The 26094-nt window shown below is 39.1% G+C and overlaps 1 protein-coding gene and 1 pseudogene across 2 annotated transcripts in view; both read left to right on the forward strand.

The window, feature by feature from the left end:
• ARHGAP6 (Rho GTPase activating protein 6) overlaps positions 1-26094 on the forward strand; it is a 515359-nt gene that overhangs the window by 301619 nt on the left and 187646 nt on the right. The window lies entirely within an intron of this gene.
• On the forward strand, positions 14963-16723 carry LOC105550044 (annotated as a pseudogene).

The raw sequence follows: 26094 nt of genomic DNA on the forward strand, positions 1-26094 counted from the left end.
TGATGGCTTCTGCCTCAGGGTGTTTTCCATTATACCAGACATTTCCCAGGTCTAAGTAGAAATACAAGAAGCATTCCTTCTTTATACATGTTTACTTCTAATATATCAAGAACATCTCTATCTAAGCAATCACCCTGATACTCAATCTTTTGGATAGTAGTCTGGGGTATTGGGTCTCCTTACCTTAGTTTTTCTGACAAAAAGTAATCTCCCTCCTACTGGATTTCATAATACTCCAAAATTTGTCTTCAGTGGATACCTCAACATATCCTTTGAAATGTCTATTTTATTTAGATCTGAAGAAGAGTATACTTTTTTTTGCTGTCATTCGGTGATTCATTCATGTGTCTATTCACTAAGTATGTTTTGAATGCCTACTATGTGCAGATGCTATTCTAGGCTTTGGAGATACAGTTCTGGACAAAATAGACACAAACCCCTGCCCTGATGGTACTTTCTTTCTAGAAGGCCAGAGGATGGCCAATACATACACAGCAAACAATAAGGTAAGTGAGATGGTGATAGATACACTAGAAACAAAAAACAGAGAAGTTTGTTTAATGAGTGGAATGAGACACCAGGAAGATGGGATAGGAGTTACTTAAAAATAAACTTCACTGAGAGGGGAAATTGGGGAGTGCTTCTTATCACATTGTCAATGCAGCAAAAAATGCCAGTGTCTATTTTTTCAGCAAATTCCTTTCCAAAAACGTAAGTCTTCAATTCCCCACCAATAGTAAAATGCTTATCCTAACTCTGTCTCTATCCTTATGATATCCTCCCATCCACCCTTTATAGAACCCATTGTTATCACTATTATACAAAAAAAAAAAAAAAAACAGGAATAACAGAAGCTCTCTACAGATCTAAGGACAATACAATTTGAGAGTAAGAGAAGCTTAGTGCCTGGCCAATTTTTCCCAAACATCTAATTTATACGGGAAGATCCTGAATTTCAGAAATAGTGAAATTTTGGGAGGCTGGGGCAGGACAGTTGCTTGAGCCCAGGAGTTCGAGACCAGCCTGGGCAACATAGTGAGACCCTGTCTCTTAAAAAAAAAAAAAAACTTTTTTAAATTAGCGGGGTGTGGTGCCCACCTGTAGTCCTAGCAATTTGGGAGGCTGAGGCAGGAGAATCGCTTAAGCCCAGGAGGTCGAGGCTGCAGTGAACCAAGATCACATTGCTGCACTCCAGCCTGGGTAACAGAGCGAGACCGTGTCTCAAACAAAACAAAACAAAACAGAAAAATAAATGTTCGAATGACTAAATGATGACCTCAGATCATATGGCAAGGTGATTATTATTTTATTTCCAGTAAATGATGTGCTGAGTTCCCATGGTGAGCCATGTGATTGAGCTGGATCCAGGGGCCTCAGCACTGACTTCAGAGGAGATGGTCTCTGGCCTGGAGGCACAGAGAAGGAACTGATACAGACAAAGACTTCTGATCGCAACCCAGTGCTCCTTCCCCTATCCCATAATGGGGACTCTTTTCTGTTTTCCAGAGTCTCAGAAGGGTGAGAATGGGGTTCTCAGTTACATTTGTACTTCCTGCTCTGTACTTCAAGTATGTCATAGGTTAAATGAGACTACTTGAGCTGACCTATGAACCAAAACCACTGTATCATTATTTCTATGGGAAAATGCATGTGGACTTTGAAATATCCAGCTATCTTAATAGACTTTCAGAATTGATAAGTGTCTGTGTTGGAAAATATAAGCAAAGATCATTTAGCGTTCAGTGAGGCAAACTCTGGCTGCCCAGCCTCTAAGACATTGACTATCTCCTAGAGAAAACACAATCCTCTGTAGCCCTGAAGGGAGCATCAGATGAGATACAAATAAGTAGTAATAGTGTCTTCCAAATTGTGTGGGGAAAGTTTTCTTCTCTTCACTATGAAGACAAACTGATGGTCACAAATAGTCACTATTTTTTCCACAAAGTGGCAATTTGTGAGTGTGTATACCAGCCATTCTGTAGTTTGTCATAGTTCTCTAGGGGTATGGGGATCTATCACGGGATTGCAGCTCATTTAATCTGTATTTACTACTTTATCTATGGGCTGGACTCATGTTTCTATTAATGGTAGTAGCCAGCACAGTGTCCCAAATGCATGTTGAATGGTGTGGAGTGGAAGGACACGTTCTCTTAGCTGTTCTGTATGCTAGCAAGTGTCGTTTTCCCATCTGCCTTCCATAATGGGAATGCCATGGACATTTTGGTTCCTGTTCTACATTCCTATCATCACCTGATTGATTGGAATGATATTGCTATATAATAAGGACTTCGAACATATATAAGCATTCTGAGGAAACATGAGGTTAGATTGAACTGCAGTGGATGCTCTATCACAGTTCAAGGGCAAGATGATTACAGTTGCCTTGACAACCATAGCTCTGCACTCTCTGTTTTATTACATACTCTTTTCCTATTTGGGAATTCTTTTGAGGAGAAACAAAAGAAAGAATGTCAGTAAAGTCTCATTTTCAATTTATGAGGCTTCTGGAAATGATAGAGTCTTATGAAGCTACAAAAACGTCTCCATTTCTTAAATTTCCCCCAAACATTGGAAAGTCCAGGCATATGAAATGAACTAAAAATAAGCTTTTACTTATGTCAAAACACAAATATCATCTTTACTCCCTATAGAGGCAATTATTTTGTAAAGACTGAAAGAAAAGATTGTTTTTCTATTTCTCTCTAGCATACAACTGTGACTTCTATTTTTCTATAAAAAGGGAAATATTTTTGCCTATGAATTTTCATTAGTATTTTTACCTGTGTTACAGTTATTCAACTGCAAGTAGGTATATAAATAAAATAGTCTTACTCTAGGAAATGGCTAGGTTGAGAAACTATCAAACAGTAATATTTTAACAATGTGTTAATTTATTAATTACCAACACATCCTCTTTTAGGTTTCCTTTGTAGACCACACTAGTTTTTTTTTTTTTTTTTAAGAGAAAAGGTGACAATATTTGGGTCTTTATAATTATTTTTTCTGTATTAAAGCAAAAATGTAGTATAAATGTATACTACTGCATGACTATAAAAGTCATTGAGTAATATTATATTTTATTTTGTCCACTCACTTGTTATTAAGTCTCTCTGTCTCTCTGTCTGTCTGTCTGTCTCTCTCTCTCTCTCTCTTTCTCTCTTTCTCTCTTTCTCTCTTTCTCTCTTTCTCTCTTTCTTTCTGAGACAGGGTCTCACTGTGTCACCCAAGCTACAGTGCAGTGGCATGATCTCAGCTCACTGCAACCTCCACCTCCTGGATTCAAGTGATCCTCCCATCTCAGCCTCCCCAATAGCTTACACTCTGGGCACCCACCACCGTGCCTGGGTAATTTTTGTAGAGACAGGGTTTTGCTGTGTTGCCCAGGCTGGTCTCGAACTCCTGGGCTCCAGCCATCCTCCCCTCTCGGCCTCCCAAAGTGCTGGGATTACAGTAGCTCTATGGAACAAATTTATATGTTAATACTCTAGGATGGGAGTTAGGGAACTTTTCTGTAATAAGACAGATGGTAAGTATTTCAGGCTTTTGAGGCTATACAGATTTTGTCACAACTACTCAACTCTGATGTTGTAGCTGAAAGAAGTCATAGATAATATGCAAACGAATGGACTGGGCTGTGTTAAATTAATACAGCATTTACAGAAACAGACAGTGGACTGGATTTGTCCCAGGGGCTGTAGTTTGCCAACTCCTACTCTAGGAGAAAAATTGTTTTGCTTACTTATCTGTCCACAGTCTACAGGGGAGTGTAGTGCTTCAGGCAAATTGTTTCTTTTATAATATATGCCTAAACTGAGCATGATGGTGCACGCCTATAATCCCAGCTACTTGAGAGGCTGAGGTGGAAGGATCACTTGTGCCCCAGGAGTTTGCATCCATCCTGGGCAGCATAGAAAAACCCTCATCTCTTTAAAAAAAAAAAAAAAAAGTGTGCCTAAAAGGCCATCTTTTCACTCTGCCTTTTGTGTAAAATGTCCCCATTGCTACCATATTGGTTCTATTAGCGAGAAAGGCAGGGGTTACACACTTTTGCAACTCATTAAGGAGGGTAGAAGCAGATATTGATAATAATTTCCTTGTTTTAAAAGCTGTTAGAACATATGAAAAAAAAATCAACTACTAAGATTTCCTTACACCCTAGCTGAACTGCTCAGTTAGAACTGCTCTTGAATATCAAAGGCTAATGTGCCCTCCCTGCATAAGCTGGCAATATAAACTGAGGTAGACACTGTCAGATGTAACCTCTTGGCCCCCAGCTGGCCTCCCCATCCCCATGGGGTCTCCATAGTCACCTGGCATCAACAAAAATGTGCTTTTTTCTTTATTTTCCTTTGAAGTATTCACTGGTGCTTTGTTCAAACTGATTTTAACATCCTCTTCAAGTTTTAGTCAGATACTTGGAAGAAAAATACAGAAAAATGAAAACAAATATCTATGTATTTGTTACTCAGATTTAGTAACTGTTAACATTTATTATTATTTGCTTTGGATATTTTTATCTTTTTTAAAATAAAGAATCCCTTTGATTGACACAATTGTAACCCAAGATTTTTCCCCATTCTTTCTAAAGAAGCTATTGTCAGAGGAATCTGAATTCTTTTCCACTTATCAAAATTGGTTATTGAGACGCAAAAGAATAGAAAGAATATTGATTTTATAGTATATATTCAGAGCATCACTGGTGCATAGTACGAACGATTTTATCCAATTTGTATGGTTTTCTGCCCATTGAAGACTGAATAATATCATGAATCTACTCCCAAGAGAGACTTAGAGAATGCATCACATCTCTTTCCTATTGGGAATGGGGTATGAATCTAAGAGACAGTAAATATAAACTATCCTAATTCATAATAGAGAGCTGGATACATTTTTCAATTTCAATGACAACTTTGAAAAGTACATTATTTTTCTCTGCTGCCTTTAACATACTTATTGCCTTGTGGTGTAAATGCTTTCATAAATGCTCTCTCACCTGATCTTGTGTGATAATTAGAATAGATGGTATTACAGCTCTCTCCTAGGTAAGGGTATGGATGCACTGGGATATCTGTACAGTGTTTGGCAGTCTTGGCTGGACCTTTGTACCACCTACTGAGCTTTGAAAATGTACTGGTTCAATCCAACCAGTCTGAGCATCAGTATTCTTTTTTTTTTTTTTTTTTTTTTTTGAGATGGAGTTTCCCTCTTGTTGCCCAGGCTGGAGTACAGTGGTGCAATTTCGGCTCACTGCAATCACCGCCTTCCGGGTTCAAGTGGTTCTCCTGCATCAGCCTCCCGAGAAGCTGGGATTACAGGCACCTGCCACCACCATGCCTGGCTAATTTTTGTATTTTCCTAGTAGAGATGGCGTTTCACCATGTTGGTCAGGCTGGTCTTGAACTCCTGACCTGAGGTGATCTACCCACCTCGGCCTCCCAAAGTGTTGTGATTACAGGCGTGAGCCACCGCGCCTGGCTGGGCATCAGTATTCTTAATTGATTCTACTGTACTGCTGAGGTTGAGAACCCCAGTGGACCAGTGGTTCTCAACTAGGGACTGTTTGCCCCTGCAAGGGGATATCTGACAATGAGACTTTTTTATTATCACAAATGAGAAGGGGCATCCCCTGGCATCTAGTAGGTAGAGACCAGGAATGCTGCCAAATATCCTATAGCACCCCTCCAACATAGAATTATCTGGCCTCAAAGGTCAATAATGCTTATGTTGAGTAACCCTGATTTAAGCTAGACTAAAGTCCCTCTGACTCTAAGCCATATTGTTTCCTCAGTCTCAAGTTGCTAGATTATTCAAATTAGTCATCTTGTTATTATTGCTGCTAATAAAATATATTTTAAGTAGGTTGTTCTTCAAAACCACAATGTTTACAATGACTTTTTAGTTTATCAGGAACCAAGTGATCTTGTGTCATAACCATACTGGGATAAGCAAAACTCCTTATATTAAACATTTTCAATTACTTTTATCAGAATACAAAACAAGCAAGCAAACACAAAAACAACACACCATCAAAAAGAAGAAAAGAGCTATTTCTCAACATAAATTGTTCTGTATGTATTATCCCAAATGAGCAATGTGTATTGTATAAAGCAGTGGATTTCAAACTTGAGAGTACATTGAAGTCACCTAGAGGGCTTGTTAAAATACTAATTGCTGGCCTTATCTCCACAGTTCTTGGTCAGTAGGTCTGGAGTGGGGTTCAAACAGTTGCATTTCGAATAAGTTTCCAGCTAAGATTGACATTTCTCGCCTAGGGACTATACTTTGACAATCAATAATGTAAATAATTTCTCTATATTAGCATTTCAAATGAATATTAACCCTGGGGACCATCTATTAAAGCCTCAAGTTAATACTCCTAAAAAATTAAAAAATCATTTTATCATAGCATACAAATAACTTAAAATATGATTCATCAAGAAGTACAGAGGGCTTCCTAGTTCTACAATTACAATCAAGACAACCCTATAGAATCAAACCTTTTGCTCCCAGTTCTAAGAGCAGCAAGAGCGAGCAACAGCAAGCTTTGCTTAAGAACAAGCCTAGTAGTCTTAAGAATGCACAGCTCTCTACCTGGTCAGAAATGAAGGGATGCCAGTTTGCTGAGTATTTTTGAACACATCTGGTCAGTGAGAAAGTTGGTATTTTCTGTTTCCTGATGTGTGTCCTTCAAATTATACGTAAGTGTTTAAGTGAAAAAAATGACTTGATCCAAATTTCCTTAGCTTTGGATACATTAACATATGCTCATGGAAGGGTGGATGGGATATCTAAAATTTTATTGAAGTGTATTGCCTGTCTATAAAATAATAAAACCTTAATTCCTTAAGTAATTAAAATATTTGGCAGAGGTGGCTAAATAATGTTAGATTCAAGTATGGAATCTGAAACCCATTTCAGGTATTTCAAGAACAAGTCAATGATTCATCCAGTCTATCAGCCAAAGACACTTGACAGACAGCAGTGACATGGCATTTTGTAAAAGGCATTTCCATAGTACTAGTGCTCTCATTTTGTTGTCATTCAGTAGAAAGAAGTGTATACATTTGTGAAGAAATGCATGAGGGTAATAAAAATGTTTAAAAATCCACATTTTCTCAATTTAGGTGGACTTTTTTATTATTATTATACTTTAAGTTCCAGGGTACATGTGCACAACGTGCAGGTTACCTAGGTATACATGTGCCATGTTGATGTGCTGCACCCATTAACTCGTCATTTACATTAGTTATATCTCCTAATGCTATCCCTCCCCCCTACCCACTTCCCACAATAGGACCCGGTGTGTGATGTTCCCCTTCCCAAGTCCAAGTAACCTCATTGTTCAATTCCCACCTATGAGTGAGAACATGTGGTGTTTGGTTTTCTGTTCTTGCAATAGTTTGCTGAGAATGATGGTTTCCAGCTGCATCCATGTCCCTACAAAGGACATGAACTCATCCTTTTTTATGGCTGCATAGTATTCCATGGTGTATATGTGCCACATTTTCTTAATCCAGTCTGTCACTGATGGGCATCTGGGTTGATTCCAAGTCTTTGCTATTGTGAATAATGCCGCAATAAACATACGTGTGCATGTGTCTTTATAGCAGCATGATTTATAATCCTTTGGGTATATCCCCAGTAATGGGATGGCTGGGTCAAATGGTATTTCTAGTTCTAGATCCTTGAGGAATCACCACACTGTTTTCCACAATGGTTGAACTAGTTTACAGTCCCACCAACAGTGTAAAAGTGTTCTATTTCTCACATCCTCTCCAGCACCTGTTGTTTCCTGACTTTTTAATGATTGCCATTCTAACTGGTATCAGATGGTATCTCATTGTGGTTTTGATTTGCATTTCTCTGATGGTGAGTAATGATGAGCATTTTTTCATGTGTCTGTTGGCTGTATGAATGTCTTCTTTTGAGAAGTGTGTTCATATTCTTAAACTAGTCTAAAGTTAGATGTTACAGTATATTTTGTAGGCATAAAAATCTAAACCCCAAAGTGGCAGAATTCAAGAGTACCCATTCCTTATTTTCTACAGGAGTTCATCTGAATCCCTTGATAGTAAAGATTTTCTTTCTTTCTAGAACCTGACATAATTCCTAGTACATACCAAGTGATACTTACACTTTCATTGAATTTACTTAAATAGCTATATGAGAGGTCCGTGTATTTCTATATTTCATGAATTTCAAATTATATGTTTCAGTCCCATTTAAAGTTAGGATCCTTATAAAGAAAATCCTGAAGAGGATCCAGACTATAGTGTCCAATGTACAAATTTTTAATTGTGAGCTAGAGATTGAGAATAAAGGAAAGTTACTGGAAAATTTTCCAAGAACTAAGCCTTTCTGTTGTGTTGGTATTGATGATATATGTGTCAGTCAGCAATAAGACTACCAAAGGTAAACTAAATAATCCCGTACCATAAAATGTCTTATAAAATTTAAGCTGCTAAGAAAATCTAAGGATTAAAAAATGTACCTATTCGCATAGTTCTGCTGTTGTGTGTTTAAGAGCAAACTGAGAGGTTGCTATGGCATTACTTATGCGTGCATGGCAACAGAGTGAACTTAGTGATTCAGCTTGATAAAAGAGGAAATTAGCTCACCATTTCCCTTTCCCCAAATCAGAGTCAGATATCCAAATATTTCGTTTTGAAACGGTATATCCATCAACACGTTCTAACGGATGAAAGTCAGTAGTGGGGGTGGGGGTGGGGGTGGGGGAAGGTTGTAAGATGAAATTCTTATGTCATGTGCTTACTTTAGAGAATGCAACTTGTGTCTAAACAATCTATACATATTTCTGCATCCTTCTTTCCCCCTGATAGGATGGGGTTTCTCAGTGGCATCTGTTGGTCGAATATACAATGATGAGTAACACTTTGACAAAAGACAGCAATTTATCAGCCCATATAACTTTGTTCTAATGAAAGTAGATCATCCTAGAATTTGAGAAACATTGTTCAGCTGTGAAACTGTAATTCCCTGTGTGTAACAGCCCTCCAGGCAAGGAGTAGATTTTGCCAGCATAATATGTGAAGTTTAGTCATTATCAACTGCACAAAGCAGAGGTCAGCTGTGGGCGTACATGTGGGAGGCACTATTATGAAATCAACCCACAGCCACTGACCTGCTGGGGTGATCCAATACAAACAGAGCCAAATGTCATGAATAAATGCTGACATTTTATTACATGATTAGTTTAAATATTATTTTACTACTGTGTTTTTTCTTGTATTGTTTATCTTTCACACCTTTATTTTGTTTCCGGTTTCCTTTCTTTAAATTGATAAATGAAAAATAGGGAAGTATGGTTTGAGTCAGTACTTTGACCATGAACACAGGAAGTTAACTGAACCCACCACCACCACCAAAAGAAAAAAAAAGAAAAAAAAAGAAAAAAAAACCACTCCAAACCTGTGAATCTTGGAATCTTAGATTTGTTCTGGGTTGACGTGGGTTTTGGAATCATAATTTTATTAGTTTATTTTTTAATTTACATAGAGTAAAACTGACCTTCTGCAGGGTATGGTTCTGTCAGTTTTGACAAATACATAAAATTGTGTAGCCAACATCACAATTGTGATACAGAAGAATTCTATATATACCACCCCCCGCCACCACCAAATCTCGTTCTGCCTTTTTATAGTCAACCCCTCTTTTCACCCTCAGGCTCTGGTAACCACTGACCTGTTGGAACTGTATTAATCTGTTTTTCTCCACTGTATCCATTCATGCAACAACCATTTGTTGATAATCTATGCTGAGCTCCATTTTAGGTGCTAGGGATGAAATGATGAACAAGACTGACATAGAAGTTTCCATCTAGAAACAAGATAATAAACAGTAGTAAATCAGTAATTCCAAGTTGTGGCAAATGCTGTGTAAAGAACAGAAATATTTCTGTGATAACAGATATCCGAAGGCGAAATCTTTTTTTTTTTTTTTTTTTTTTTTTGAGACAGAGTCTTGCTCTGTCGCCCAGGCTGGAGTGCAGTGACGCGATCTCGGCTCACTGCAAGCTCCGCCTCCCGGGTTCACACCATTCTCCTGCCTCAGCCTCCCAAGTAGCTGGGTCTACAGGCGCCCGCCACCGCGCCCAGCTAATATTTTGTATTTTTAGTAGAGACGGGGTTTCACCGTGTTAGCCAGGATGGTCTCAATCTCCTGACCTTGTGATCCACCTGCCTCGGCCTCCCAAAGTGGTGGGATTACAGGTGTGAGCTACCACGCCCAGCCAGCGAAATCTTTATTATTTTATTTTATATTTATTTATTTATTGAGACGGAGTCTCACTCTGTCACCCAGGCTGGAGTGCAGTGGCGCGATCTCGGCTCACTGCAAGCTCCACCTCCTGGCTTCACGCCATTCTCCTGCCGCAGCCTCCCGAGTAGCTGGGACTACAGGCGCCTACCACCATGCCTAGCTAATTTTTTTGTATTTTCAGTAGAGACAAGGTTTTACCGCATTAGTCAGGATGGTCTCGATCTCCTGACCTCCTGATCCACTTGCCTCGGCCTCCCAAAGTGCTGGCATTACAGGCATGAGCCACCGCGCCCGGCTGAAATCTATTTTAGATACCGTTAAGAAGGTTGCTCTGAGAAGGCAGCATGTAATTTGAGGACTGGAACAGGTGTGTGAGGTGGGTGAGGGGTGGGGACACATGGGGTAATCATTCCAGGCGGAGGGCACAGTATGTACAAAAGACAGTTGGGAGTCTAGTGAGTGAAGGGAGCAATGGCATGAGGTGCTGTGGATAGATAGGCAGAGCCTCACTAAGGTGTGTGTACTTCATTGCATTGCAGTGAGAAGCCATTGAATTAGGATGGGGCTTTAATGGGAATGGTTTGGTTGATGTTTTGAGCTCTGTGTAAAAAATCTGTGGTAGACGAGTAAGAATGGATACAGAGGACCACTTGATTTGCAAGCCAACAGTTGAGTGTTAATGGAAGATTGGGCTTGGCAGCAGCTGTGGAGATGGAGAAGGGATGGATTTGAAATATATTTTAGAAGTATAAGCAACAGGACTAAGTGTTTAATTAGATATGAGTAAGGGGCTGGTGAAGGAAAAGGGGAAATCAAATGTGACTCTCAAGATCGTGCTTGAGCAACTGGGTGGGCGATGCTATTTACTAACATGAGTAAAATATTGAGAGAGAAACAAGTTTGTATTGGAAAATTTAAAAGCTGGGGTTTTGGACAGGCTGAAATAGAGAAACCCATCAGACATCCATTTGGAAATGTGACGCCCGTAGATGGGCGTGTAGAATTCAGAGGAAAACTCGGAGCTGGAGAGAGAAATTTGTGTCATCATTTAACTTTTAATTATTCATTATATCATAAATATATAATTTAAATATATTTATTGTTAATACATTTTTACATATTAACATTAATATAAAATCTGTATTATTAACAGTTTATTCACTGATATTTATTGAGGGCCCACTGTGAGGGAGACTTACTGAGGGAATGGAGGTATGATGGTGAGTGCAAGCCTATATGATCTGAGGCAGGCTGGCAGTAGTCACACAGATATGTGTAAAATTTAAGGCACCTCAGGTCCACAAAGGAGAGGGTTCCATGAAAGGGCACGAGAGGAAGATTTGACTAAATTTGGGTGGAGGTGAGGGTCAGGAAAGGCTTCCCTGCACGTTAAAGAAAGAGGAAGTGGGAGAGGATATCAGATTAAGGAAAGAACATGGATAAAAGTTGGTGTGGTAGAAGACCAGAGATTTTGGTTCTCAGATGCACTGTGATTCCAATTTAGAAGTCCAGAAGGGCATCCCAGGAGCATCTCAAGCACTTCAGGCAATTCACATTCCTTCAGCAAATATTCGTTGAGCACCTGGTGTGTGCCTGAGATTCTTTCAGGTGTTGGGAATTCAGTAATTAATGTACAAGTGAAGCTTGTTTCTTTCTGGTGGGGCTGATTCAGGAGGTTCACAAATTCCAGGCACATCTTCAGAAGGATTGACTAAGAGATGTTGGCCTGGAACAGAGCCATGAAGAGTGCCAGCATTTAGAGCTCTAAAGGAGCAGAAGCAGCAGCAAAGAACCTAGAGCAAGTGGCTAGTGAAGGAAAAAGAGAGAAAAGGGGTGCTTATAGCAAAAGCTAGGGGAGAAAACTGATTCCAGATGGCAAAGCTAATGAATGGCCAGCTAGGTTTAGTGGTGCTGAGGGGTCAGGTAGAATAAAAACGGAACAGTCCCCCTTCAGCTTTACAACATGGCAGCATTGAGAACTTTTACCAAACCAGTTTTATCTGAATAGTGGAAGTAGAAAACAGATTGAATTGCTTTAAGGAGTGTCTGGGAAGTGAAAACTGACGAAGTGAGAAGATATTGGCAATTGAGAAGTGAAAAATTGCTGGTGACTTTGGAGAAATTTGCCTTCAGTTCGGGACTTCATTATTGTCCTGCAGCAAAGAGTCTTCTGTTAGTGGTAAAATTATTTAACTTATTTTTGCCCAACTTGTCTATCTAAAAGGAAGAAAGTAGTAATACATTAAAAGATTGAGATTGCTGAGGATGAAATGGGGTAGTATATGCCTGCAGTGGATGCTCACTAAAAATAAGGGCTTGCATTTATAGTGTTTTAAGTTTGCCAGTCTCACTCTACCTGACATAAAATTTTCAGTAATTATCTTATTAAATGACAAGTAAAATTGGAATTATCATTAACTGATACTCAAGGGAGGAAATAGGGTAAGTTAAGCAAATTGCCCTAATAACGCTGCTCATAAGCCATGGCCCTCGGATAATTTGAATCCATATTTGCTGTGGTTTGGACATGGTTTGTTTGTCCCCATCAAATCTCATGTTGACATTTGATGGTTAGCATGGTGATATTAGAGGTGGGGCCTAGTAGGAGATGTCTGGGTTATAGGTATGGATTCCCTCATAAATAGCTTGGTGCCATTCTCATGAGACTAGATTGGTTCTCAGGGGAATTGATTAGTTCCTGCAAGAGTGGGTTGCTAGAAAGCCAGGACACCTCTTTGCACGTGTCTCCTTCCTCTTTGACCTTCTCAAACATATTTTAATAGAGTACAAAAGCCCTTGAGGAAATCCAAGCAGATGCCAGTGCCATCTATCTTGTAAAGCCAGCAGAACTTTGAACCAAAATAAACCTCTGTTGTTTATTAACTACCCAGCATTTACAGCAACACAAAATGGACTAAGACAACATCTGTTGACTTGGTTCTGTGCTGTGTTTGCTCCACTTGGTGTTGTAATTTTATTCCCCTATAAGAATTGTATCTGTTTAAATGGAGACTGAGTGTTCATCTACTTTGTATCCCCATACTACCATTGCATTTAGCCCAGTGCCTGGCACAAAGTTTTCAGTTGTGAGTGGCACCGATATGAAATTTCTCAGCCCTTGGCCCAACCTTCTTGGGCTGCTCTCGTTTTTGAAGCTCCAGTTTATATTCAGGAGAAATGCTTTGGACTTCAGACCCGCAAACTAATTCATGTACACATATCATCAGTGGAGAAAGTGGGACAGAGTAAAGGGTAGAGATAGCTCTTGAACAATACAGTAGAAATGATATGATGTTAGCAGAAAATTAATATGTGCACATCTTGTGCTGAGAAATAAATACTCTAACATTATAAGGAAGCAAATAAAACTGATCATTGCTAGGTGACATATTATATATATAGTATATAATGTAAAAATGCATATATAGTGTATGTTGTATATAATTGAATATTGTATGTTATATACAATGTACATCTATATATCTGTAGATACCTACATTTGTGTATTATTTTCCTCCAAAATGAAATAATTTTGCCATCAGAGAGTACCAAGTAGAAATATTCCCAGGAGGGTCTGAGATTGGGATGCAGTCTCAGAACCCATTAAAGAGCCTGGGGACAGGTGGACTGTAGGAGTCCTGTGGAGAGCTTAAAAGCTGTCTCTTACCTCTTGAAAGAAAGGACTGTGAGGGGTGAAGTAAACTGACTCGGTGTACATCTCCCTGGGATATTACTTACTGACTTTTAGGTATTACCTAGGACACGTATGTATGAAATGTTCCAGAATCATGCTTGGCTACATTATTTCCCTGTACTGGCAAAAGTGACCTGCAGAAGTTGTACATCCTGGGTCCTTGCTAGAACCCAGATGAATGTTGCTTGGGAATTGGAGAGGGAAAAAGGAAACAGAGCACTCCCAAATTCTTTCCCAAATCTCTTGGATTGAAACATCTTAAATTGCCATTTTTATATGTCCAAGATGGTCAAATAGTAACCATTTCACGCAGCTCAACCAAAAAGTATGATCCAGCTACTACACAGATGTGGACATTGGAAGGCCTTCTTGTTGGTTTAAAGCCTGGCCAATTGGTAGACGTCTGGGGCTGTATATTAAGGCAACTTGATTTTGTGAGCCAGAGCAAAGGCATTCTTGTTCCTGTCTCTATTTGAATAGTATCTTTGGTGAGAGAGTGCCAGCATCATCTATTTGTTACCCTTCATGCTCAGTGACTATGTGAAAAGAAAGGAAAAGACCTTTAAAGCTGGGGTGATTGTCTAGACAGTCCTAAAATAGCTGCTCCAGGTGCAAAGGAAGCCATAAAATGCAGACAAAGCATGAGGCTCCTTTGGCAAAAATACAGTGTGTTTGAACTCTCATAGGCTCCCTGTAAATTATGAAGTAGAAAATGCCCAGGAGACTAGATTCCAATAATTATGATCATTAGTTATTTTAAATTACCACCACTTTACACAGAGGCATTCTCTGTGTGCTAAATTATATTAAAATATTTTAAAATAATTATTTGAATAATTCAAAGTTGAAATACTCCAGGCTGAACTGTTTAGCAGGCTGAAACACCTGTGCAAGCTTTAATTCAAAATATGCAGAGAATTGACTTCATTTTATACTCCACTGTGGAGGTCTTATAATACAAAACAAGAACAAAACCTTCAGCAGGAGCCCATGCCCCCTGGGTCTGCGCCCTCTTGCCCTCTACTTTGTCCTGTGTCTACCCACTGCACTCTCAAGGTCCACCATGGCCCTACCCTGCTCCACTCCAGCCGTGTCCTCTAGGGGGTCACTGCCACCTTTTACCTAGGCCTCCCCACCATGACCTCTGCCAGAGCCAGCTCCTTGTGGGCCCATGTGGAAATGAGACCTCTAGATCCCATCCTGGGAGTCACCAAAGCCTTTAAGAGGGACATCAATAGCAAAAAGATGAATCTGGGAGTTGGTGCCTACCGGGATGATAAGAGACCCAGTTAGATTACAGTAAAAAATTTAGACAATAGCAAAGACTTGGAACCAACCCAGATGCCCATCAATAATAGACTGGATAAAGAAAATGTGGCACATATACACCATGGAATACTATGCAGCCATAAAAAAGGGTGAGTTCATGTCCTTTGCAGGGACATGGATGAAGCTGGAAACCATCATTCTCAGCAAACCATCACAAGAACAGAAAACCAAGCATCGCATGTTCTCACTCATAGAAGTGGAAGTTGAAAAATGAGAACACATGGACATAGGGAGGGGAACATCACACACCAGGGCCTGTTGGGGGGCAAGGGGCTAGGGGAGTGATAACATTAGAAGAAATACCTAATGTAGGTGATGGGTTGATGGGTACAGCAAACCACCATGGCATGTGTATACCTATGTAACAAAACTGCACATTCTGCACGTGTACCCCAGAACTCAAAATATAATTAAAAATATTTAGACAAGGAATACCTGCCCATTGGGGGACAAGCTGAATTTTGCAAGGCATCTACAGAACTAGCCTTGGGTGAGAAGAGCAAAGTGTTGAAAAGTGGCCAGTCTGTCACTGTGCGAATCATTTCTGGAACTAGGGCCTTAAGGGGTGGAGCCAGTTTTATGCAAAGATTTAAAAAATTTTTGAAGACAGAGATGTCTTTCTGCCCAAACCACCCTGGGGAAATCACACACCAATCTTCAGGGCAGCTGGCATGCAACTACAAGATTATTAATACTATGACCCCAAGACTTGCAGTTTTGACTTCACGGGAGCTATGGAGGACATTTCAAAAATACCAGAGCAAAGTGCTCTTCTCCTGCATGCCTGGGACCCTCATGCAAAGCAGCGGAAGGAAATAATAATAGTGGCAAAGGAAAAGAATCTGTGCATTCTTCGATATGGTCTACCAAGGTTTTGCCAGTGGTGATGGTAACAAGGATACCTGGGCTCCGTGCAACTTCATTGAACGGAGCATTAATGTTTGTCTCTGTCAATCATATGCCAAGAACATGGGCTTTATATGGTCAGCATATGGGAGCCTTCACTGTGATCTGCAAAGACAGTGAATGAAACCAAAAGAGTGGAGTCAGTTGAAGATCCTGATCCGTCCCATGTATTCCAACCCTTCTCTCAATGGGGCCTGTATTGCCTCTACCATTCTGAACAGCCTGGGTTTGTGAAAACAATGGTTGCAAGAAGTGAAAATCATGGCCAACTGCATTATTAGCATGCAGACTCAGCTGATCTCCAACTGTAGTAAGGAGAGTTCCTTGCACATCTGACAACACATGACTGACTAAATTGGCATGCTTTGTTTCACAAGGCTAAAGCCTGAACAGGTGGAAAAGCTAACAAAGGAGTTTTCCATCTATATGACAAAGGATGGCTGCATCCCTGTGGCAGGGAGCACCTCCAGTAACATGGATAATCTTGCCTATGCCATTCACCAGGTCACCAAGTAATGTCTCTGGTGTGAGAAAACAGATACAACTTTTCTGCCTTCAGCTGCTGCTACCATGAGCTTCACATGGAGGATAAGTAAGGGAGGGTAGATGGTGGTGAGTAGATCTTTTTTTTTTTTCAATCACAGTGCATAATACTGAGTGATTGAATGCATTTCTTAGAAAAGAACATGTAGCGACACTGGGCAGAGGCATCTGTGGCTGGTATCTGGAACTTTGTGACTCTAAACCAAACTCTCCCCTATCTTTTTATCTCCAACTTTTCCGAAAGGGTTTACATGTGTGAGAAACTCATAGCACCAACAAACCTGTCAATTATGCCACTGCAATATTTCAGAAGCTTTAACTGAAGCATCTTATGGTGTCAGGGGTTTTTCATGAGAAATAGCACACATTAGAGGCTTTGAGAGAAGACCTAGTTCTGTCATTAACAGTCAGCCTCAAGTTTGTCCTCCCATGATGGAGCAACCTTATCAACAGACCATATTGCAGAAATTGTGTTTTATGAAAACTAATGAGTCTGCTGCCACTACAGCAAGGACAATAAAAGGTGCTTTTTCCTGTCTTATTTAAGAAAAAGAGAAGGCTATCTCTTCTACTTTTTCATGCTGTTCTTTTCCTTATGCACAAAGATTTTTAACTAACCTAGATTTTCGTCCCATTCTACTGCTGGATTGACCATCTACCCTGTATTAGTCCATTTTCATGCTGCTAATAAAGATGTACTGGAGACTGGGTAATTTATAAAGGAAAGAGGTTTAATTGACTCACAGTTCAGCATGGTGGTGGAGGCCTCAGGAAACTTACAATCGTGATGGAAGGGGAAGTAAACAAGTCCTTCTTCACATGGCAGCAGCAAGGAGAATTGCTGAGCAAAAGGGACAAAAGCCCCTTATAAAACCATCAAATCTCGTGAGAACTCACTGTCACGAGAACAGCATGAGGGTAACCATCCCTGTGACTCAATTACCTCCCACTGGGTCCCTTCCATGACATGTGGGGATTATGGGAACTACAATTCAAGCTGAGATTTGGGTGGGAACACAGCCAAAGTATATCAAGCCCCATCCTACGTGGATTTATTTAAGAATAAAGAACATAATTTTCTACTGATGCCATAGCCTTACTTTTCTCAGTGGAGAAGGTAACTGTACTTTATCTGAGCATCCTCTTCAATGAATGTGTAATTGTCTCCTGCTGGATGTTGCCTCTGCCCAGTTGGACATCCTCTTTTCATTGAATATGGAAAGCAGATTAGTGGTTGCTAGATTTAAGAAGACGATGAGTTGAGAGGAAGGTGCAAATAGCTGTAAAGGGGTACCATGAGGAATTCTTGTGGCAATGAAACTGTTCTGTGTCCTGACTATTGTGGTTGTCACACAAAGATACATATGTGATAAAATTGCATATAACTAAATACACACACACACACACATTCACACATAAATGAGAACATGTAAAACTTGTGAATTCTAAATAAGATAGTTGAATCAATGTCAGTTTCCTGGCTGTGACATTGTACTATAGTCATGAAAGATGTTACAACTGGGGAAAGCTGGGAGAAGAGTATAGGAGATGGCTCTATATTATTTCTTACAGATGAATGTGAATCTACAATTATCTCAAAATAAAAAAGTTTAGCCGGGCGCGGTGGCTCAAGCCTGTAATCCCAGCACTTTGGGAGGCCGAGACGGGCAGATCACGAGGTCAGGAGATCGAGACCATCCTGGCTAACACGGTGAAACCCCGTCTCTACTAAAAAATACAAAAAACTAGCTGGGCGAGGTGGCAGGTGCCTGTAGTCCCAGCTACACGGGAGGCTGAGGCAGGAGAATGGCGTAAACCTGGGAGGCGGAGCTTGCAATGAGCTGAGATCCGGCCACTGCACTCCAGTCCGGGCGACAGAGCCAGACTCCATCTCAAAAAAAAAAAAAAAAAAAAAGTTTAGTCTAAAATGCATTTCTCAACATGAACTTGAGTCAAACCATCTTGAAAGAGAGGCACTTTGATGTATCCACTTCACAAAGCATAGGAATGAAGATCTCTGGTATTACCAGCAAGCCAAACCACATGACTTTCTGCTGTCTGTACACTGTGGCCCTGCAGTGTGAATAAGGGAATGTATGTGCCCTCTAGAACATTTTCGTTTGCTTTGTGTTTGTTTGCATCAAGAAAAAAGTTGCAAATGAGTCAGAATATATGTGTACATCTCTAAGATTCATCAGCACCCAAAATACCAGAGCGAGTCAGACATCATAGGGAAGCCCTGAGCAGAATGCACAAAAAGGGATTGAATAATTTGATTATTCAGAGAAAGTATATTTCTGGGGGATGGATCTAAAAGGAGCTTGTTCATGAAAATGGTGGGAAAAATATAGCGGCAAGAGGGTCACTAGGTGGAAGTAATATGTCTAGTTTTTGTGAGAACCACACTTGATCTAAACCTTTAAAATCTAATCAAAGAAGGAAAATGAATAGATTAGTGTGAGAAGGTAAACATATCATTTGAAAATAGTCTTGGACTTGGGTACTTTGCTCTCATTGATTTAGCAATATGCCCCATTTTGTTAGTTGTTTATATATAGCTTCACAGTTTTAAAGTAAACATGGCCAGTTATGGCTATGATTTCTCTGTAATCAGTTATATTTGCCCAGGAAAGTCTAATCAACAAACAGTTATCAGTTATCTTACCCATGACAATATTGTGAGATGTTGTGAGATGCCAAGAATAGACCACAAGAACCTCTTTGTGATAGTCTCAGACCTCCAAAACCAATAAAGAAGAATAACACACAGTAAATCAGCAACAGATCTATAGCATTTGAATTCACACAGAGAATTTGGTTAGTGGGCCTGATTAAATGCCTTCACTTTGCAGCTCACAGAGCCTTGTGTTTATTCTGCCTATCTTAAGCATGGTTTTACTCATTTAGTGCGAGCAGTTGGCTCATGTGTTTTACCTATTTCATTTACTAACTGTAAGGGAGTCAAGAAGAAACTTCCCATTTGCGCCCTAAAGGGTCACTGAAAATACACTAGCATGAGGCAGATTGATTAATAGAAGAAAAGGCATACACATTTATTTAACTTGTATACACAGGGAGCTTTGGAATGAATACCTAACATACAAGGAAAAATGGACAATTGTCCATTTTTATGCTTAGGTTCAACAACATGTGGACAGCCATGTAGAAATGTGATTGGACAGAAAGGGTCTGATTTAAATGCTAATGGACTGAGCGGGGGAAACCCAGCAAGACCTGTCTGTCTAGATTCTTCTTGGCCTCTCTGAGAAGCATTTCTTCATTCTTGGTGTGAGGGAGGACCCTGTCTAGAACAGGAGTCTTAGGATCTACAGTCAAACAAGGTAGGTCAGATCATTTCTTCATGGCCAGTTTTTACATAGAACTTTTTAGGTTTTATGACTGACTTTTGGGAAAAGGGGTTCTGATTTTTATGACCTGTCTTCGGGGAAAGGGATTCTAGTTTCTATGGCTAGCATCAGGGCAAAATGGGACTGAGAGACAGGAGGATGGGAGAAGGTCAGAGAGAAACTTTTGCTTCTGAAGATGCTCAGCAGCAGTCTTCCTTTTGAGATACTGTTTTCTGAGCCCCAACAAAATTATTTTAACATGCTGAACATGTGCCAGGCACTATTCTAACAGCCATGAGAATAGAGAGGAAAGGAAGAGAGGCATCCTGCAGCTTTCTAGTTGGGTGCCGAGATGATGACACCATTCACTGAGTGACTCCAAGTGATTTGCCAAATCTATTCTCTTCATTTTGACTCTGCCACCTTCTTACTGGGGGTCTATGAGCAAGTTTCTCCACCCTTCTATTAAATATCTGTGAAATGGGAGCAATGGTGGTGTCGTGATGATTAGATGAGTAAGCACATCTAGAGCATAGAGCTCTATGCCTGGCACAAAGGAAGCCCTCAGTTAATATTTGTGGGATGTGTAAAAGATTGTGTTTATCTGGTTTTCAAGACCATCTTCTTTAGAGATGCCAAGGAGATAGTTGTTATGCTTTCTGGAGTTGTGAGACCCACGTGCATCTCGTTAACCCTTGAGAAATCTAACGGGCTCTCAGAATTTTTTAAATTATGTATTAATAAATTATAATTGTATTTATTTGGTAAAAAGTGATGTTATGAATTTTGAATACAATGTGGAATGATTAAATCGGGCTGATTAACATATCCATCCCAAATATTTAATCTTTTTTGTGATTAGAACATTTGAAATTTACTCTCTGTAATTATGAAATGTATGGTACTCAGTTATTAGCTATATTCGACATGCTGTGCAGTAGATCTCAAAAAAAATCAAATGTTTTCCTCCTTTCTGAGGCTTTGCATCCTTTGACCCCATTGCTGACATCCCCCAGCCTCACCAGCTTGGTGTAGCACCTTGAGATGTGCTTATAACAGTAACTGGCATGTAGTCAGTGCTAAAAAATTGTTAGCTTTTGCTGTTGTGCATGTGGTTGTTGTTGTTATTGTAAAATGGTGGCTGGAATCTGCTTGTTAATATGCAGTCAGGTTTCAAATAAGGATGTTCCTGTCAATAATGGACCTCATAGACAACAGTGGTCTCATAAGATTATAATACCGTATTGTTACTGTACCTTTCTATGTTTAGATGTGTTTAGATACATGAATACTAGCGTGTTACACTTACCTACAGTATTTAGTATAGTAACATGCCGTACAGGTCTGTATTACAGGAGCAATAGGCTGTACCATGTAGCCTAGGTGTGTAGTAGGTTTGTGTAAGTACATACTGTGATGTTCACTTCATGGTCCACTAGGTCACTGGTAAGCCTTTCTGTACCTTTTTGTGTATAACTTTTTGTATATCTGCCACACTGAATGATAATGCTTAGGTGTTTGCATAAATACACTCTGTGATGTTCACAATGAAATCACCTAATGACACTTTTCTCAGGATATATCCTCATCATTAAGTGACACGTGATTGTACTTTAACAGAGATACAATTCTTGAACAACTTATTAGAAGGAGATGGGAGAAATAACAGAAATAAAGGTAGCGTCTTGAATTTTTCAATTATTAAACTAATCAATTCATTTAAACAGTGGTCATTAATTACTTAAAGTCAGGCAGGTGAGGGAAAAAATGGCTTGACATTTTCTAATTTATCACTCTTACGTGTTGCCCCTGGCTAAACAAACTGTGGCTGCTGCTGCAGCTAAGTATGTCAAACTGTTGAATACCCAAGCCAGGCTTTTGAAACATTGAAAAATGCCTACTCCCATGTTGATCCATAAAATCTTTACCATCTTAGAGAGAGCTGATGAATCATCTCTCTAGCACCAGGTTCAGGAACTTCCTATAATGATCTCATAATGCTGGTGCCAACATTGCCCAGGTTCAGTAGCCTTCATGAAATTTATTATTAAAATTTAAGATTTGTTCTGTGTAGGTGTAATGGGATTAGTCGAATTGCAGAGATGATAGAGCTGCTATTTAGAGAAAAAGCTCCTTTCTAACACTTGCCTCTTCTAATGAGTCACCATAATACCTCTGTAATTATTACATCGATTGTCTTTTGCAGAATTAGATTTTTTTGTAACTCTGGAAGGTTTTGATTATAACATCCAGTTATTTTGTCTGAAGAGTGATATAGCCACATGAGTTAATAGTCTTTGGATTGAATGTATTGAAAATTAAGTTGAAATTAGAATTTTTGTACAGCAAGGCTTCAGGTGCCCTTTAGCAACTTTGGGACATGAAGATATCTCTACACTTAGAAATAAGTTTTACTGAAAAGTTTTTGGTGGTGAAAAAATAAAATACCTCAAACAAGCTGCAGAAACAAAGATTTTCCCAGAAATTCTCAACAACTATGAGGATAGACTAGAAGTTCTGCAAGGGAAGACACTTGTACATCATTAATCCTTGACAGAATTAGTAGGAATCCTTTGGATTTTAGCCAGTGTGGCAGAGTACCCTGAGACGTGGCAGAAGAGAGTGGTGGTGGTCAGGCACTGAATTCAGTTAACTGCTACTGGTTTCTAAGAACTCATCATGCATTCACATAGAATCTTTGTCAACTTCACAAAAATCGTAGTAGAGTGAGATTTTTATCCCCATTTTAAAAGTGAGCCATATAGGTAACTTGCTCCCAAATTACTCAATAAATGCTGCATCTGAATTAGAATCTATCTGAGGCTGGCTTTCCCATCTGGTCTTCAGCATGACTCCATTAGTGCTCCCCACCCTCTCCAGCTCTACACTGGTCCACTTGTCACTGGTATACCTTCCTATACCATAACTGTATCTCCCACACAGAATAATAATGCTCAGATGTTTGGAGATGAATGTACAAAGTTCAGAAATGACTTTAGACAACATTTTATCTTCCTTCACAATGAAATGAGAAAAATTAACACCAATCTAATACCAAAACATAATAATTTACCAAAAAAGTAATTTTCTTGTGACATGAAGGATTCAATATGAACTATCACTGAATATTGTTTGAAAGGGTTCCATATAAATGCATGTCAGAGAAGCAGGCCAGATGCTCACTAAATCAGCAATGTCTGTGTTAATGCTTTGGCCTGTAAAGTACCTGTAACGTACCTTTAAAACCCTGTAAAGTATCTTGTAATGGAGTAGAATAATCAAAAACTTGGGATAACTTCTGTGGTCACCAAGCCTGTTGTAAATGAATAACCAGGCCTTTTGTTTTGATAAACCCAATCTACATTCCTCTGTAGCACACGATTACACTCAAAAGCAGGTTATGTTTGCCCCCAAATTCCCAGGTACCATTGTGAAGCCAGACTCAGACCTGACTTTTTCATATCCTTTCACCTGAGCCCCTACATCCCTGGCACCAATAGAGGGCCTGGTAATAGTCACTAAATGAACCCACAATATCTGTGTTTAAGAGGAGTGATGTTTTTTGGCTTATTGCTGGTATTCAAATACCTCTTTACTCACCTATCTTTGACAACATCCCTCTGGATTATGGTACTCACTTAGTATGCCCTTCCCATAGGTGTTCAACATTCCAAAATTATTTGATAGTTTGCAAAACATCCAGCAACATCAAATATTTTCCAATCTTTAAAGGGCTAAATTTAGTTTGGCCTTAGAACAAAACAATCTGATTAAAGTAATGCATACTAAAAAGTGAATGACTAATATGTTTTGTTTTGTATTATTTGAAATTTTAGAGAAACTTTTTTCCCCCTTACAAGTCTTTAAAATGAAATGTGTGAGCAAGATTTTCTTTTCTTTCTTAGCAGGAATGAATGTCATATGTCCTTTTCTTACCTCAGCTCCTCTTTACTACCCCATTCAGAAACTTGACACCTTTCTCCTGAAGTGTTGATGACATGTAATGTAAAGAATATCTTGGGCACTTAGGAAAATTAAACACATAAGAAACTTTTTTTTCCTTCCTAGCATGAAGTTTTCTATTTTTCTTTCCTTTGGGTGGGGCAAAACATTAGTAACTTATACAGTGCTACTCCCTAATGTAAAATTATAAAGTAGTTTGTATTTGGGGATGTAGGTTTTTTGTTTTTTTTTTTAGAATTAATGTGTACTTATCATGTAATCAGTGGATGATTGGGTCAAGTCTATGACATGATTTAACTAAGTGATCTACCATGGCATTATTTAATGAAATAATTTTAAAAATGCGTTTATTTTACTGTAAGCCATTAAAGAAAAATTTTACTCAAAGTTTAACAAGTTAGTTCATGATGAGGCATTTGCAGCTGTAAACAATCATATTACTGCGCCATCATTTAGTTTTATGGAAAATGAAAACGTTTACTTAAGACTGTTAAAAGTTTGGTTTTTAATAGTGCTTCCTAAGCAATACAGGCTACCACTTACTTTTCACATTGAGGGAAAAAGAGTTACTCAGATTCACTCAAGCTTTAGCTGTATTGATTTCTGTGATGGGTTTTTCTTAGCATGTCAAGTAATTCCTGTTTTATAGTGAAGGCATTACTTTGAGTCAATATCAAAGTGCATGTTCCTCTCAACCTTCTATTGGGTTTCCTGCCTTGTGAGGTGCCAACAATAGCAAGAAGGGGAAATTTAAATTCCACTTTCCATAGAAAAAAAAAAAATCCCAGCTGGGTGCAGTGGCTCATGCCTGTAATCCCAGCACTTTGGGAGGCCGAGGCGGGCGGATCACCTGAGATCAGGAGTTCAAGACCAGCCTGATCAACATGGAGAAACCCTGTCTCTACAAAATTAGCTGGGCGTGGTGGTATATGCCTGTAATCCCAGCTACTCGTGAGCCTGAGGCAGGAGAATCGGTTGAACCCAGGAGGTGGAGGGTGAGCCGAGATCATGCCATTGCACTCCAGCCTGGGCAACAAAAGCGAAACTCTATCTCAAAAAAAAAAAAAAAAAAGAAAAAGAAAAAGAAAAATCCCTTTGGTAAACCATTATATACTCTCTAAAGAGGGATTCTCTTCACACCATTTTGAATTGTGTGCTTCTTGCCTTGTTGCACAAATTAAACTGGGAAACCATTTTATCTGTAGCAGGGTTTCTAAACCTCAGCTCTATTGACATTTGGGGGCAGATCATTCTTTTTTGTGAGGGGCTGTCCTGTGCATTGCAGGATGTTGAGCAGGATGCCTGGTTTCTAGCTACTAGATGTCAGTAGCACCTTCCCCTCAGTTGAGACAATGAAAAATGTCTCCAGACATCCCTAAATGCCCTATTGGGTGTGAAGTCATCCTCAGTTGAGAGCTACTAATCTAACAAATTAGCATATTTCTAACAAAATAGTGTAACTATTTTTAAAAATAAGTTTGGTCTAGGATGTTTTTCTCTTTCAAATGAGGTATATTTTAGATTATTATCACTTCAATAACAAATAATAATTACAGAAGCCAAAATACAGGTTTCAGATGTTACCTGTGTAGGAATGTGAATAACAGTGACAACATTTTCTGAAAGAATAATTTGTATGTAGAGACTAACAAAGCTGTTTTTTCTCATTTGTGCATTTAATTATGATACAATGATATGATTATATTTAGCAATAAATGAATAATCTTCATTAGAAAATTATACAAAGAAATGAACAATTCAGAAAAAATAGTTTTCATATTTTGTCCTGTATTATTGAAGTAAGCACATTGTACCCACTTGATATGCTTATTAGTTATTCTTAAAAGTTTCCCACATTTCTTGGTAAATTTGAGTGATTCCTGTATTGTCAGTGAAGACATTATAATTTTATTAGTGATTGAAAAGCATTTTGATCTCTAGATTTATTATCATTAAACAATGCAGTCACACACTTTAAACAGACTTAGTAGAAAAATTTTTTTATTTTTCTTATTTGGAACTTTTATCAGACTA

The sequence above is a fragment of the Mandrillus leucophaeus genome, unplaced genomic scaffold (assembly GCF_000951045.1).
Source record: "Mandrillus leucophaeus isolate KB7577 unplaced genomic scaffold, Mleu.le_1.0 Scaffold462, whole genome shotgun sequence".
Classification (NCBI taxonomy): domain Eukaryota; kingdom Metazoa; phylum Chordata; class Mammalia; order Primates; family Cercopithecidae; genus Mandrillus; species Mandrillus leucophaeus.